Source organism: Psammomys obesus, unplaced genomic scaffold (genome assembly GCF_907164565.1).
Source record: "Psammomys obesus unplaced genomic scaffold, mPsaObe1.curated_primary_1811, whole genome shotgun sequence".
Taxonomy (NCBI): Eukaryota; Metazoa; Chordata; class Mammalia; order Rodentia; family Muridae; genus Psammomys; species Psammomys obesus.
Genome location: NW_026596433.1, coordinates 4,303,673 through 4,318,387, shown reverse-complemented (window position 1 = coordinate 4,318,387; position 14,715 = coordinate 4,303,673).

The window sequence follows — 14,715 nt, the reverse complement described above, 5'->3', positions numbered from 1 at the left end:
ATAGTAGCATACACACGTGCGCTTTCCTGGGAAAATCCAAGAAAAGTGTTTGTGTCTGGCAACTTCATCGCCATCCTCATCTGTTCCACCTAAAACCAACCTTGCCAGAGGACCAGCCCCATTTCTCACAGAGGTCTGCCCATGACCAATTCAGGGAAGACTTCTTTCAGGAAAGGATAAGCAAAAAGACTGCATCACTATACACACTAGCAACTCTCCCATGTTTAAATACAGATAGCTAAGAGTTTCCAATCTGAGAAAAAACAGAAGGTCAAAAGTAAAATAGGATGGATTGACTGTACGTGAGCAAAGTGGTGGATGTCTAGGACTGGGGAACTGTGCTAAGTCTGGACTGCGGTGATGGAAAGAGTACAACCACTGGAAGACAGACACAACAGCACATCAATTAAAGCTATTTTTAAAAGAGAGTCGATGGGTTAAAAAGAAGTGTTAATATAAAATTGTACCACATTATGTTAGTTAAATCATCAGGAAAGACTTTCAGAGTATTACTGAAAGACACAGCTACTCTGTCCTAATGAGGATACTTCTCCATTTAGGTTCACCAACAGTCCTCACCCAAAGCAAATGAAAATTGTCTGTACTTACTAGAAAGATCCAGGAAGTGGCTATGAAAATGAAAACTGAGACAAATTGCCCATGAGAGAAGATTATTGGGAGCTTTACCGCATCATGGCCTGAAGTTAGAGAGTAAGATTTCAGGCCCCAGGAGGGGCTTCAATGAGAAGAGGCAGCCATCACATACAGCATGATGAGAATCTTGAAGTGTGGGACAGCCCCAGAATATTAAGAGAATTAGTTACAGAGTTATACTATAAGCAGCATGATGGCGTCTTAAAGAGATGGAGCCTTCAAGTCTGTAGGAGAGCGGAGATTCTGATTCTTACAGTCTTTGAACAGGAGGGGAACTCCATATCACATGACACAGCCAGGCTCATGTCAGGAGTCACAAGACAGAAAGGCACCAGATAAAAGAAAACTTGTAATTTAAAATTATCTCGAGCTTCCTGCAACCAACAAAGGGTGAGAGACACTTCAAGGCCAGAGAACAGCACACCTTTTCTTAAGTTCAACTTTCTATCTAGGAAAAGAGAAGCCATGTAATAGGGGTGGCCTGATTTCTTAGAGAGGCAGCTTTGTGATCTTAACAGACATTTCTTAAGGATAAGAAGTGCTTTATACACTGGAGAAAGGTGTCCATTAAAAGTTATACTCCCACTCAACCACAGGATCTAACGAATGAGGTCCTTATCTTTCTTTAAATTTTTGCTTACTAAGTTTATTTATGTATTTATTTATTTATTCATTTACTATATGTGCGTATGTAAAATTAGGACTTTTCTAAACCTGCTCTAGCTCTCAAATAATGACACAGAGACCTATTATATTTATTAATAAGCTTCAAGTACCATAGCTGGGCAGATACTCGTCTTTTGTAACCCAACTAATGCTGACACTGGCCTACTTCCCAGCCACGTACACGGTTACCTGCCGTCTTAGTCGCACTGTGGATATCAAACTCCTTTGCCAAACCCAGGATTCCTTCTTGACCACAAAGAAATCAACAAAAGAAAATAATTGGACCTTAAAGAGAAAAAAAAAAAAAACAGAAACAATGGAGCATAAATGATAATGCTTTTTAAGTACCTTAAGTAAATTTTGAGAAGTCGTTACAAAGATACGTCAGCTCCTGAAAAAACTGGCAACAGTAAATTCACAGAGGTGAAGAAACTTCTCGGAAAAAAGAAAAAGTGGAGAAAGTAGATGTTAGAAAATGTGAATCTATTATTTTCTGGACCCTACAAGTCACACAAAGCTGCAGGAAAACCGGATGCTATTATTAAGGAAAATCGGAACAGCACTAACTCTCGGTTTATCTTCTAGGCTTTTCACAGTATTGTTTTTTATAAAACCCAACTCATTTTTCAGTGGTAAGCCAGGGAATAACCCCAAAAGAATAGATGCTGGGGACATTTGTTTTATTCTTTAAGAGGTAAGAAAACAGAGAGAACAGCTTGAGCTCCCTGTTAAATATTCATGTATTATTAAGTAAACATGCAAATTTTTATCACACTTCACCTATTATTTGACCTCAAAAAATATTGGCTATGAGGTAGCTCTCTGTCCAATGTAAGTCAAATAACTAAAATTAAATTTATTAAATTACTTTTTAATCAAAATGTTTTGATTATACTTCACTATTTCTTTCAGTGCAATATCATTTCCTTTTTAATATTCTTTTTTCTTTTAATTTTCATCTTTTGTTATTTCAACTGAGAAGTGTAATAAAAAAGTAAATTACACTAGGCAAAACAGTGATCAAAACATAATCAAGAATTTTTAATATAAAATCCAGTTATGTCACTGACGTAGGAAATCTGGATGCTTTCTCTATTTCATGCAGGCACAGGCCAGTAGTTATTTGTACCAGCATGGTCTGGTGCTTTGTATTTGATTGTTAGCTATGTCGCTCACTGAGGTCTGCTACCTGTCTCTTACAAGCAAACTATCACATTCCCCAAGTAATGCTGTATAACCTGGCCTCCCTGTTTGACCAATAAAAAGCCTACACACCTGCTCAAGGCAGAAGTTAGGGAGGCGTGGCCAAGGAGGAACACCATGGGAGAGACACAGGTAGTAGAAGAGGAAGGAAACAGGGAGCCTGCATGGGTGAGTGTAGAGAGGAGCATATGGCAGGATCAGTGCGGATGGAGGAAAGCGGCCCATGTGATGAACATTAGCAAGTATTTTGGGATTATGGATGGGAAGTAGCCCAGAAAGAAATTATTAGAGCAGATGGCGTGGGGTGGGAGCTTGGGAGGTAAGGTAGCTTAGGAGGTGATTTCTGCCGTGCCCCAGGTGAAATAAGGCTATTCTAAAATGTATCAGGTGTCTGTCTTTTATTGATTAAATAGTGGGTTAGATGACACCTCCGAATAATTATAGCGATAATAATAAGCATCATTAGGCCATAGCTTAAAATTATCTACAGTGGTTATTGTGATAATAATGTAAATATCTACAACCTCCACAGTGACATCTTGACAAATAAAAATGGCAAAATTCACAGCTGCCAAAAAAATCTTGTCCAAAAAACTAGGAAGGTAGTTGACAGGATGGTTTTTCATGGGAAGGAAGAGCTTCCTGGTATAGAAGACTGGCAACAGCTGTTACATACTCCAGTGACAGACAGGAATGGTAGGATTTAGGGCCGTGGAATCCAGAATACATCAGGACTATGAATCTGCTTAACCAACTGGTCACAGGAAAAAGAAAAGAGAGAGAGACCTGACAAATACCCAAAGTTTGTAAAAGTAACCCAAGCAGGAAAGAAAGGTAGAATGGATGTGATTGGCCCTTGTGGTTCTGAAATCTACCATAACATACAAGCTTATAGAGGAACTGGCTTCAGACCCCATGTAAAATATCTGGGCATCTTATTAAAAGGGACAAATGAAAACAGAACATCTGCCATGAAGCAAAGATTTTTCATTACCTCCTCAGGGCAGCGTGGGGGGCCAAACTCTTAGCAGACCAGATGGACAGTAGTAACTAAAAAATCTGAACCTGAAAAAGGTGTGCTCACAGCAACCAATGGAAGAAAATGCTGCCAGTCTCTATTTCCTCATATGCTTTGATGACAAAGAAACTGTTGCCTGAGTTTTTCGTGGGAAAACACTGACAGAATATCTGTTTAACATGAAAGGAAACTAATGGCAGCAAATACATGATTGCACCACAGTTTATCTTGGTGAATTTGTGAGTTTATCTGGGTCACTTAGGGAGCGTGGGTGACTTGGCCAGCTACATCACTGAAAAGCACCATCTCCAGCATGGGTGAAGGCTCATGAAAGCAGATCTCCCTAAGCAAATGTTTACCACTTACCTCACCTCACAGAGCTTCCAGAGCACTGTTGCTTTCTGTTGAATTTTATCACTTTCTTGTGGATTTCTTGAGCCACCATCTCATGGCCTCCGGGAGGGAATGTTTCATGCCAGAAGAAATAAACATACCACCTACAGCATCCATGTCCCACTAAAGCATAAAATTTCGTACCAGACAAGGCCATGTTAATAGGGATTAAACAGTTTCAATATGTTAAAATATGAAGAAAATAGCTAGAAGAAAGTTAATTTGGAGGTCAAAAGGACAAACTGGTTTTGTGAGTTCAATGGATATGTTAAGCACTCTGGCTGTGTGAATACAGCCTTTTACTAACACACTGATGTTTACTTTCCTCAGCAGTTCCTTAGTAACTAAGTAATTAGTTACTAGTAACTAATTTACTTTCCTCAGCAGTTACTAGTAACGAATTCATTACACACGTGCCTTAACCTTCTTCAGCAATCTTGAGCAGCTACATGTCCCCTCCCGTGGGACTTAGTTATTCGTGGGGGCGAAGGGGGTCAATCCTGAAAAAGATGGGGGAAAGAGAGAAAGGACACAAGCAGACGGTTGCCGGTCAAGTGTCAGCTTTATTGAACTTTGGTGTTTCTTTTAAAACGTGGTTTTGGCAGGGCGGGGGAGAGGGGCGAGAAAGGGAAGTAGTAGTGGAAAAATACCAAGACCCTTGGTGGGAAGTTCCCAAGGCTAAGAAGGTGGGTTAAAGAGTTACAAGGCCCGAAGATAACATTAGTCAAAGATGTGTCCCAAAGCAAACAGTTTTGGGAACAATGGGTTGTAAGAAGCTATGGCCTGCTGGCGCCCGGTGCTTATCTGGCAGGTCAGGCCCTTAGGAAGGGTCCCAGGGCTTTGTTCCCAACAGCTACAGAAAGCTGCTGCTCTCAGTCAAACATAGTAAGCAACATTTTCCTCAAGCTAAAGCAGTAAACAATAGGCTTCCTCTTTATGGACAGCTTTAACTAACCCTTGCCTGAAGAAATGTTAGTCTCACAATTGGCCTCTGATTTACTAGAATATCTGTTTAATCAATTTACTTAGACTAATAAATTTTAACACTATGTTAACTTTTCTCTCACTGTGACAAAATACTTGAAAGAAATCTACTTAAAATAATAAAATTATTAATTTTAATCTGTTGAGGATTAAGCTCATAGCCTTGTGACACGGCCTATTACTGTGGGAGCATGAAGCAAAGGAGTTATGGTCACTTTATGGGGACCAAAAAGTTGAAAGCAGGTGAAGGAGGGAGGGAGGGAGGAACATAGGGAGAAGAAGAAGTAAGGGGTTAGTGATAGGGGAAGAGATGGGGAAGGGACGGAGGCAGGGAGAGAGGGATGGAGGGACAATGACACTATAAGGCAAATGACACTGTCAAGAGAACAAAATGACAGCCTACAGATAGGGAAAAGACCTTTACCAACCCTACATCTGGGGGAGAACTAATATCCAAAATATATAAAGAATTCAAGAAATTAAACACCAACAAACCAAATAACCCAATTAAAAAAATGAGGTACAGAGCTAAACAGAGAATTCTCAACAAAGGAATCTCAAATGGCCAGAAAGCACTTACATAAATATTCAGCTTTCTTAGTCATCAGGGAAATGCAAATCAAAAGAATTCTGAGATTACATCTTACAGTCAGAATGGCTAAGATGAGAAAAGGAAAACTCAAATGACAGTGCATGCTGGCTAGGATGTGGAACAAGAGGAACACTATTGCTGGTGTCAGTGCAAACTTGAATAACCACTGTGAAAATCAATCTGGGGATTTCTCAAAAAATTGGAACTAAATGATACCTCAAGACCCAGCTATAACACTACTGGACATATACATAAAAGATGCTCCACCTTACTTCAAGGACAATTGCTCAGCTATGTTTCTTGCATCCTTATTTGTAACAGCCAGAAACTGAAAACAACCTAGATGTCTCTCAACTGAAAAATGGAGGGAGTGACAAGATGGAGGCACCAGGAAGACACTGCGTCTGAGGAGCAGGACAACATCTTCCATACAGCGACCAAGAGACTGAACTCTGGGACCTAAAACAACAGTGATCGTGTTTCCCAGGTGAGAGGAAACTCCACAGTGTGGGAATCAATCAGGTCCACGCTCAGGCCACCCAGCCGAAACCCAGAAGAGATCCTGGGTCCTCAGTCGCCAGACCAGAGCCACACGCCTGCCTGTCCTGATCACCTTCCCAGGCTGAACGGTGGGCACAAAACCACCAGAGACTGTGAGTCCCAGTCGGGAGAAAAACCCACAGGGAAGGAAGAAAAACAAGACTTGACCTCAGGTCACTCAGTCTTTCCCTGGAAAAGGTCCCACAGAATGGCAGCAACACACCACCACCCATGAACTGGGCTCCAGCCTTGAGCACAGAGACCTGCTGTGCGCCAAGTATCCATCACAGACAGAACTGTGCGCCCCAGGGCACCAGAGACTGAGAGTCCCTGTTGGGAGAAAACCCTACAGAGAGGGAGACAGCTTAGAGCACTCAGCCCACCACCCCCAACACACACACACACACACACACACACACACACACACACACACACCCCACAGCACACACGGGAAAGTTCTCTGGAAAAGGTCTCAGGTTCCTGCCCAGTCACCAGCTTGGAGCTATCACCCGCTAGCACCTGCGTACTCTACCTGTCAACACAAACACCACAGACTGTGTCTTCCTGTTGGGAGAAAACCCCATGGTAGGGGAAACACCTGGCACTACCTCAGTACACCTAGCTCTGGAAAAGTTTCTAGCTATCCACAGGCTCCTGACTCTAGCCTCCACCTGCATGCATGAGAGCAGAGCTCACCTGCCCCTGACTATCACTTAGGTACTGGGGCACAGAGTTCCAACCTCAGACCTACAGAAGCCTGGGATCCCAGAGATCAAACCCCAGAACTGCTCCAAGAGTCAACCAGTTATCCCTAATTAAACTGATCAAAACACAGGACACACAGGTTATAGCAGCAGCTCACTAAATTTACAGCAAGAAACCCAGAAATAGGGCAGCTGTCTCCAGGACTTCTCCAGGTGAGAGGAGAGCTCTCTTGACTAACAAGGACCACAGTTACCACTCAGGGCTGTATACCTGAGGTGAGCTGTGGCAATTCCTGAAAAACACTGGCCATTCAGTAACCATACCCAAAGAGCTGAGGAGGCTTCCTTCAGGAAAATCCATTTTCCTGCCAAGTGGATTCTCTCCACCACAGGATTCCAAGAACCACCAGAAACTAATACCAACACTTCAGACAGCCCAATGGGTAGAGGCCAGCATAGAAGCTCAACCAACAAAAGACAGAGCAATATGGCATCTCCAGAATCCAGTTATCCAGGGGCAAGCAGCCCTGGACACCCCAGAATAATTGAAATTCAAGAAGATGACCTAATAGCTATGCTTATGAAGAGGATAATAGAGGAAACAAAATAAAATGCGTAAAGAACTAGAGGAAAATGAAGTCAAACAAATTATGGCCATCTGTAAAGAAACAGAGGCAGATAAAGACAAACAGATTATGGCCATCCATAAAGAAATACAGGAAGTTGCAGCCAAATGGTTTGTGGCCTTTAGAGAAAAAATACTTAAATCACTGAAAGAAATAAAGGAAACAGAGCATTGTTCAAACAAACAGCTGAATGAATTGAAGGAAAAACAGGAAAATACAGTCAAACAGGTGAAGAAAATCAAAACGGCTCAAGATCTAAAGATAGAATTGGAAAAATTAAAGAAAACACAAATGGAGGAAATTGTGGAGAGAAAGAACTTAGGGGAAAAAAACAAGAACTACAGAGGTAAGCATAAAAAATAGACTGGAAGAGATGGAAGAAAGAGTCTCAGGTGTGGAAGATACAATGGAAGAAATCAATGTATCTGTCAAAGAAAATGTTAAATCTAAAAAATTACTGACACAGACCATCAAAGAAATTCACCACAACATGAAAAGACAAAACCTAAGAATAATAAGAATAGAGGAAAAAGAAGAATCCCTCCTCCAAGGCCCAGAAAATATTTTGAACAAAATCATTGAAGAAAATTTCCCCAACTGAAAGGAGAGGCCAATAAGAATACAAGAGGCCCACAGAAAACCCAATAAATTATACCAGAAAATAAAATCCTCCTGCCACATAATAATCAAAACAGTAAGTATACAATACAACAAAAAAAATACTAAAAGCTGCAAGGGAAAAAGGCCAAGTAACATATAATGGCAAACCCATCAGAATCACACCTAACTTCTCAACAAAAAAAATGAAGCCAAGACATGCCTGGATTGATATCATGCAAACCCTAAAAGAACACAGATATCAGCCCAGGCTACTATACCCAGCAAAATTCTCAGTCTCATAGACGGAGAAAACAAGATATTCAACAACAAAAACAAATTTCAACAATATCTACATATATCCAGCATTACAGAAGATACTAGAAGGAAAAATACAACCCAAGAAAACTAACTACTTTCAAGAAAACACAAGAAATAATTAACCTCACTACAGTAAAACAAAAAGCAACCAAGCACACAAACTTACTACCATAGCCAACATCAAAATCAAAGGATCTAACAGACACTGGACATTAATCTCTCTCAACATCAATGGACTCAATTCTCCAATAAAAAGACACAGACTAACAGAATGGATGCATAAACAAGACCCAGCAATCTGTTGCATACAAGAAACACACCTGAGTCACAAAGATAGATATTACCTGAGAGTAAAGGGCTGGAAAACGCTTCCCAAGCAAATGGACACAAAAAGCAAGCAGGAGTAGCCATTCTAATATCTGATAAAACAGACTTTCAACCAAAATTAATCAAAAGAGTTGGTGAAGGATACTTCATAGTCATCAAGGGAAAATTCCACCAGGAAGACATCACAATCCTGAACATCTATGCCACAAATACAAGGACACACATATTCTTAAAAGAAACATTGATAAAATTTAAACCACACATAGAACCCCACACATTAATAGTGGGAGACTTCAATACACCACTCTCAACAAAGGACAGCTCAACAAAACAGAATTTAAACAAAGAAACAATGTCTCTAACAGAGGTCATGAATCAAATGGACCTAACAGACATTTACAGAACTTTACACCCAAACACAAAAGAATTTATCTTCTTCTCAGCACCTCATGGAACCTTCTCCAAAATAGAACATATAGTGGGTCACAAAGCAAGCCTCAACAGATACAAGAATATTGAAATAATCCCTTGTATCCTATCTGATCACCATGGAATAATGCTGGACCTCAACAACAACAGAAATAGCAAAAAGCCTACACACACATGGAAACTGAACAACTTGCTACTAAATGATAGTTCGGTCAGGGAAGAAATAAAGAAAGAAATTAAAGTCTTCCTAGAATTCAATGAAAATGAAGGCACAACATACCCACACTTACGGCACACAATGAAATCATTGCTAAGAGGAAAGTTCATAGCACTAAGTGCCTTCAAGAAGTAATTCGAGACAGCTCATTCAAGAAACTTAATTTCTCACCTAAAAGCCATAGGAAAAAAAAAGCAGACACACCAAAAAGGAGTAGATGGCTGGAAATAATCAAAGTCAGGGCTGAAATCAATGAATTGGAAACAAATAAAACAATTCAAAGAATCAATGAAACCAAGAGCTGGTTCTTTGAGAAAATCAACAAGATAGACAAACCTTAGCCAAAATAACTAAAAGGCAGAAAGATACCATCCAAATCAACAGAATCAGAAATGAAAAGGGGGACATAACTACAAAAACTGAGGAAATCCAAACAATCATTAGGACTTACTTCAAAAGTCTATATGCCACAAAATTTGAAAATCTAAATGAAATGGACAATTTTCTTGATCGATTCGACTTACCAAAGCTGAATCAAGACCAGGTAAATCAATTAAATAGTCCTATATCCCCTAAGGAAATAGAAGTGGTCATCAAAAGTCTCCCATCCAAAAAGAGCCCAGGACCAGATGGTTTCTGCACAGAATTCTACGAGACCTTCAAAGAAGAGCTAACTCCAGTTCTCTTCAAACTATTCCACAAAATAGAAACAGAAGGAACACTACCAAACTCATTCTATGAAGCCACAGTCACCTTGGTACCTAAACCTCACAAAGACCCAACAAAAAAAGAGAATTTCAGGCCAATCTCCTTTAGGAACATTGATGAAAAAATACTCAACAAAATACTTGCAAACCGAATACAAGAACACATCAAAGATATCATCCATTATGACCAAGTAGGCTTCATCCTAGGTATGCAGGGCTGGTTCAATATACAGAAATCCATCAATGTGATCCCCCATATTAACAAACTGAAAGAAAAAAAAACCCACATGATAATCTCCTTAGATGCTGAAAAAGTATTTGATAAACTCAAACATCCATTCATGTTTAAAGTCTTGGAGAGTTCAGGGATATTAGGCACATACCTAAACACAGTAAAGGCAATATACATCAAGCCTATAGCCAACATAAAACTAAATGGAAAGAAACTTAAACCAATCCCACTGAAGTCAGGGACAACGTAAGGCTGCCCACTCTCTCCATATCTCTTCAATATAGTTCTGGAAGTCCTTGCTAAAGCAATAAGAAAATTGAAAGAGATCAAGGGGATACAAATTGGAAAGGAAGAAGTCAAAGTATCACTACTTACAGATGATATGATAGTTTACCTGACTGACCCCAAAAATTCTACCAGGGAACTCCTTCAGCTGATAAACACCTTCAGCAAAGTGGCCAGATACAAAATTAACTCAAAAAAATCAGTAGCCCTCCTGTATACAAGGGACAAAAGGGCTGAGAAAGAAATTAAGGAAACAACACCCTTCACAATAGCCACAAATAACATAAAGTACCTTGGTGTGACCCTAACCAAGCAAGTCAAAGACTTGTATGAAAAAAATTTCCAGTCTCTGAAGAAAGAATTAGAATAAGATACCAGAAGATGGAAAGATCTCTCATGCTCATAGCTTGGCAGGATTAACATAGTAAAAATGGCCTTCTTACCAAAAGCAATCTACAGATTCAATGCAATTCCCATCTAATTACCAACACAATTCTTTACAGACCTGGAAAGAAAAATTCTCAACTTCATATGGAATAACAAGAAACCCAGATTTGCTAAAACAATCCTGTACAATAAAAGATCTTCTGGAGGTATCTCCATCCCTGATCTCAAGCTGTACTATAGAACAACAGTAATAAAAACTGCATGGTACTTTCATAGAAACAGAATGGTGGATCAATGGAACCGAATAGAATACCCAGAATTAAACCCACACACTTATGGACATCTGATTTTTGACAAAGATGCCAAAACCATACAATGGAAAAAAGTTAGCATCTTTAACAAACGGTGCTGGTCTACCTGGATGTCTACATGTAGAAAAATGCAAAGAGATCCATACTTATCACCCTGCACAAAACTGAAGTCCAAGTGGATCAAAGACCTCAACATAAAACCAGACACGTTAAATCCGTTAGAAGAAAAAGTGGGGAAGAGCCTTGAACTCACTGGCACAGGAAACAACTCGCTGAACAGAACACCAATAGCACAGGCTCTAAGAGCAACAATCAATAAATGGGACTTCAGGAAACAGAAAAGCTTTTGTAAAGCAAAGGACACCGTCATCAAAACAAAACGACTGCCTACAGATTGCGAAAGAATCTTCACCAACCGTCTATCTGACAGAGGGCTAATATCCAGAATATATAAAGAACTAAAGAAGTTTAAAAGCAGCAAAATAAGTAATCCAATTAAAAAATGGCTAACAGAGCTAAATAGAGAATTTTCTATAGAGGAATATCAAATGGCAGAAAAATACTTAAAGAAATCCTCAACATCATTAGCCACCAGGGAAATGCAAATCAAAACGACCCTGAGATTTCACCTGACACCCATGAGAAGGGCCAAGATCAAAACCTCAAGTGACAACACATGCTGGAGAGGTTGTGGAGAAAGGGGAACCCTTCTCCACTGCTGGTGAGAATGTAAACTTGTACAACCACTCTGGAAATCAATCTGGCGCTTTCTCAGACAACTAGGAATAGCGCTTCCTCAAGATCCAGCTCTACAATTCCTAGGCATATATCCAAAAGAGGCTCAAGTACACAAAAAGGACATTTGCTCAGCCATGTTTGTAGCAGCTTTATTTGTAATAGCCAGAAGCTGGAAACAACCCAGATGCCCCTCAACTAAAGAATGGATAGAGAAATTGTGGTACATCTACACAATGGAATATTGCTCAGTAATGAAAAACAACGAAATTGTGAAATTTGCAGGTAAATGGTGGGAACTAGAAAAGTTCATCCTGAGTGAGCTATCCCAGAAGCAGAAATACACACACTCCGATAGACATATAAAATAGGATAAACCTACTACAATCTCTATACCTAAAGAAACTAATCAAGAGGGAGGAACCTGGCTAAAATGCTCAATCCTCATCCCAAAAGGCAAAGAGGATGGACATCAGAAGAAGAAAACAAGAAACAAGTTAGGAGCCTGCCACAGAGGGCCTCTGAAAGGCTCTGCCCTGCAGATTATCAATGCAGATGTTGAGACTTTTGGCCAAACTTTGGGCAGAATGCAGGGAATCTTATGAAAGGATTGGGAAATAGTAAGATCTGCAGAGGACAGGAGCTCCACAAGGAGAGCAACAGACCCCAAAAATTTGAACACAGGGGTCTTTCCTGAGGCTCATACTCCAGCCAAATACTATGTATGGAGATAAACTGTAACCTTTGCACAGATGTAGCCCATGGCAGTTCAGTGTCCAAGTGGGTTCCATAGTAATGGGAACAAGGACTGCTTCTGATATGAACTGATTGAGCTGTTCTTTGATCACCTCCCCCTGAGGGGGGAGCAGCCTTACCAGGCCACAGAGGAAGACAATGTAGTCACTCCTGATGAGACCTAACAGTTTAGGATCAGAAGGAAGAAAAAGAAACCCTCCCCTACCATTGGACTTGGGGTGGGACATGCATAGAGAAGGGGGAGAAAGGGAAGGATTGAGAAGGGAGGAGGGAGAAAACTAAAGGGGGGATACAAAGTAAATAAAGTGTAATTAAAAATAAAATTAAATTAAAATTAAAAAATAAAATTAAAAAAAGAACTACCATTTACATAAATTCTGTAATTACAATCCTATTAACCAAGTCACCTATGTTAATCTAGCTGAATGTCATTTGCAAAACATGTAAAGTATTGGTGATGATCTCAGAAAATATTTGCTAAGTTAACTACTACATAAAATTTCTTGAATTCTGAGGCCACAATTTTCCTGTTTATGTGATGATCACTGTTGTGTAATTTTTCCAGAGTTAGTAAAGTTAAGAGAATTGCATATCACTTTTTACATACAGATGAAAAATTTGATTGATATTGAAATTATTATCATTATATTATAAAGTTAATGTAATTTTATAGATGTTATAACTTTTAATACTCCTTTTGTATTCAAATATAACAATCAGAATACAAACAAGGAAAAAAAAAGAAAAATGGATAAAGAAAAATGTGGTACATTTACACAATGGAATACTACTCAGTTATTAAAAACAAGGAAATCATGAAATTTGCAGACAATTGGATGGATCTAGAAAAGATCATCCTGAGTGAGGTAATGCAGACTCAGAAAGACATATTTGGTATGTACTCACTTATAAGTGGTTATTAGCCATATAGTACAGGATAATCATACTACAATCTGCAGACCCAAAGAACCCAAAGAGAGCCCAAAGGAAGATGCTTGAGTCCCACTCAGAACAGGAACTACAATAGACATCCGAAGCAAATGGAGGGAGGCAACTGGGTGGGAGATGGGGTGGGGGGTGAAGATCAGGTGTGCAGACAGAAGAGGGGGTGAGGAGAAGAACTGAAAAAGAGAATAGAATCAGTATGGGGGAGAGATTTCTGGGACAGGTAAGGCTCCTGGGGCCTAGGGGTGACCCTAGCTGAGACTCCAAGCAATGAATGTTAAGGAACATGAAAACAGTATAGGCAGGTGGGACTCCCATCAGAGGAAGGGGGACACCAACCCATACATAAAACCTTTGACCTAAATGTGTCTTGTCTATAAGAAGTATAGGGATAAAGAACAGAGGTTGAAGGAATGACAACCCACTGGCTGGCCCAGCTTGAGACCCACCCCCCACAGGAGAAGGCTGACCACTGTCACTGTTACTGGTACTCTGTTATGCTTGCTGACAGAATTCTAGCATTAATGTCTTCTGAAATGAAGACAGATGCAGACCCAAGGATAAGCAATGGGCCAACCCCAAGGAATGCTATGGAAGAGTAAGGGGAAGGATAGAGCGAGCCAGAGGAGTCAAGGACACCACAAGAAGACCTACAAAGCAATCTAACCTGGGCTCATGGCTGCTCACAGAGAACTGAACCACCAACCAAAGAGCATACATGGGATGGACCTAGAACCCCTAAACATATGTAGAAGATGTGCAGTTTGGTCATCATGTGGGTCCCCTAACAACGGGAGTAGGAGTTATCTCTGACTCTTACCTGCCGCTATTCATGTTCCCCTAGCTGGGCTGCTTTTCGGTGTGAAAGGATGTGCTTAGTCCTGCTGAGACTTGAGATAACAGGGTGGATTGGTACCAACTGGGAACCTCCCCTTCTCTGGTAGAAAGGAGAGAGAGGAATAGAAGAAGGAGGGTGTGGAGTGTGACTAGGAGAAAAGGAGGGAAGGGGCTGAGACTGGGATCAGAGATATAAAGTGATTAGATAGATAGATAGATAGATAGATAGATAGATAGATAGATAGATAG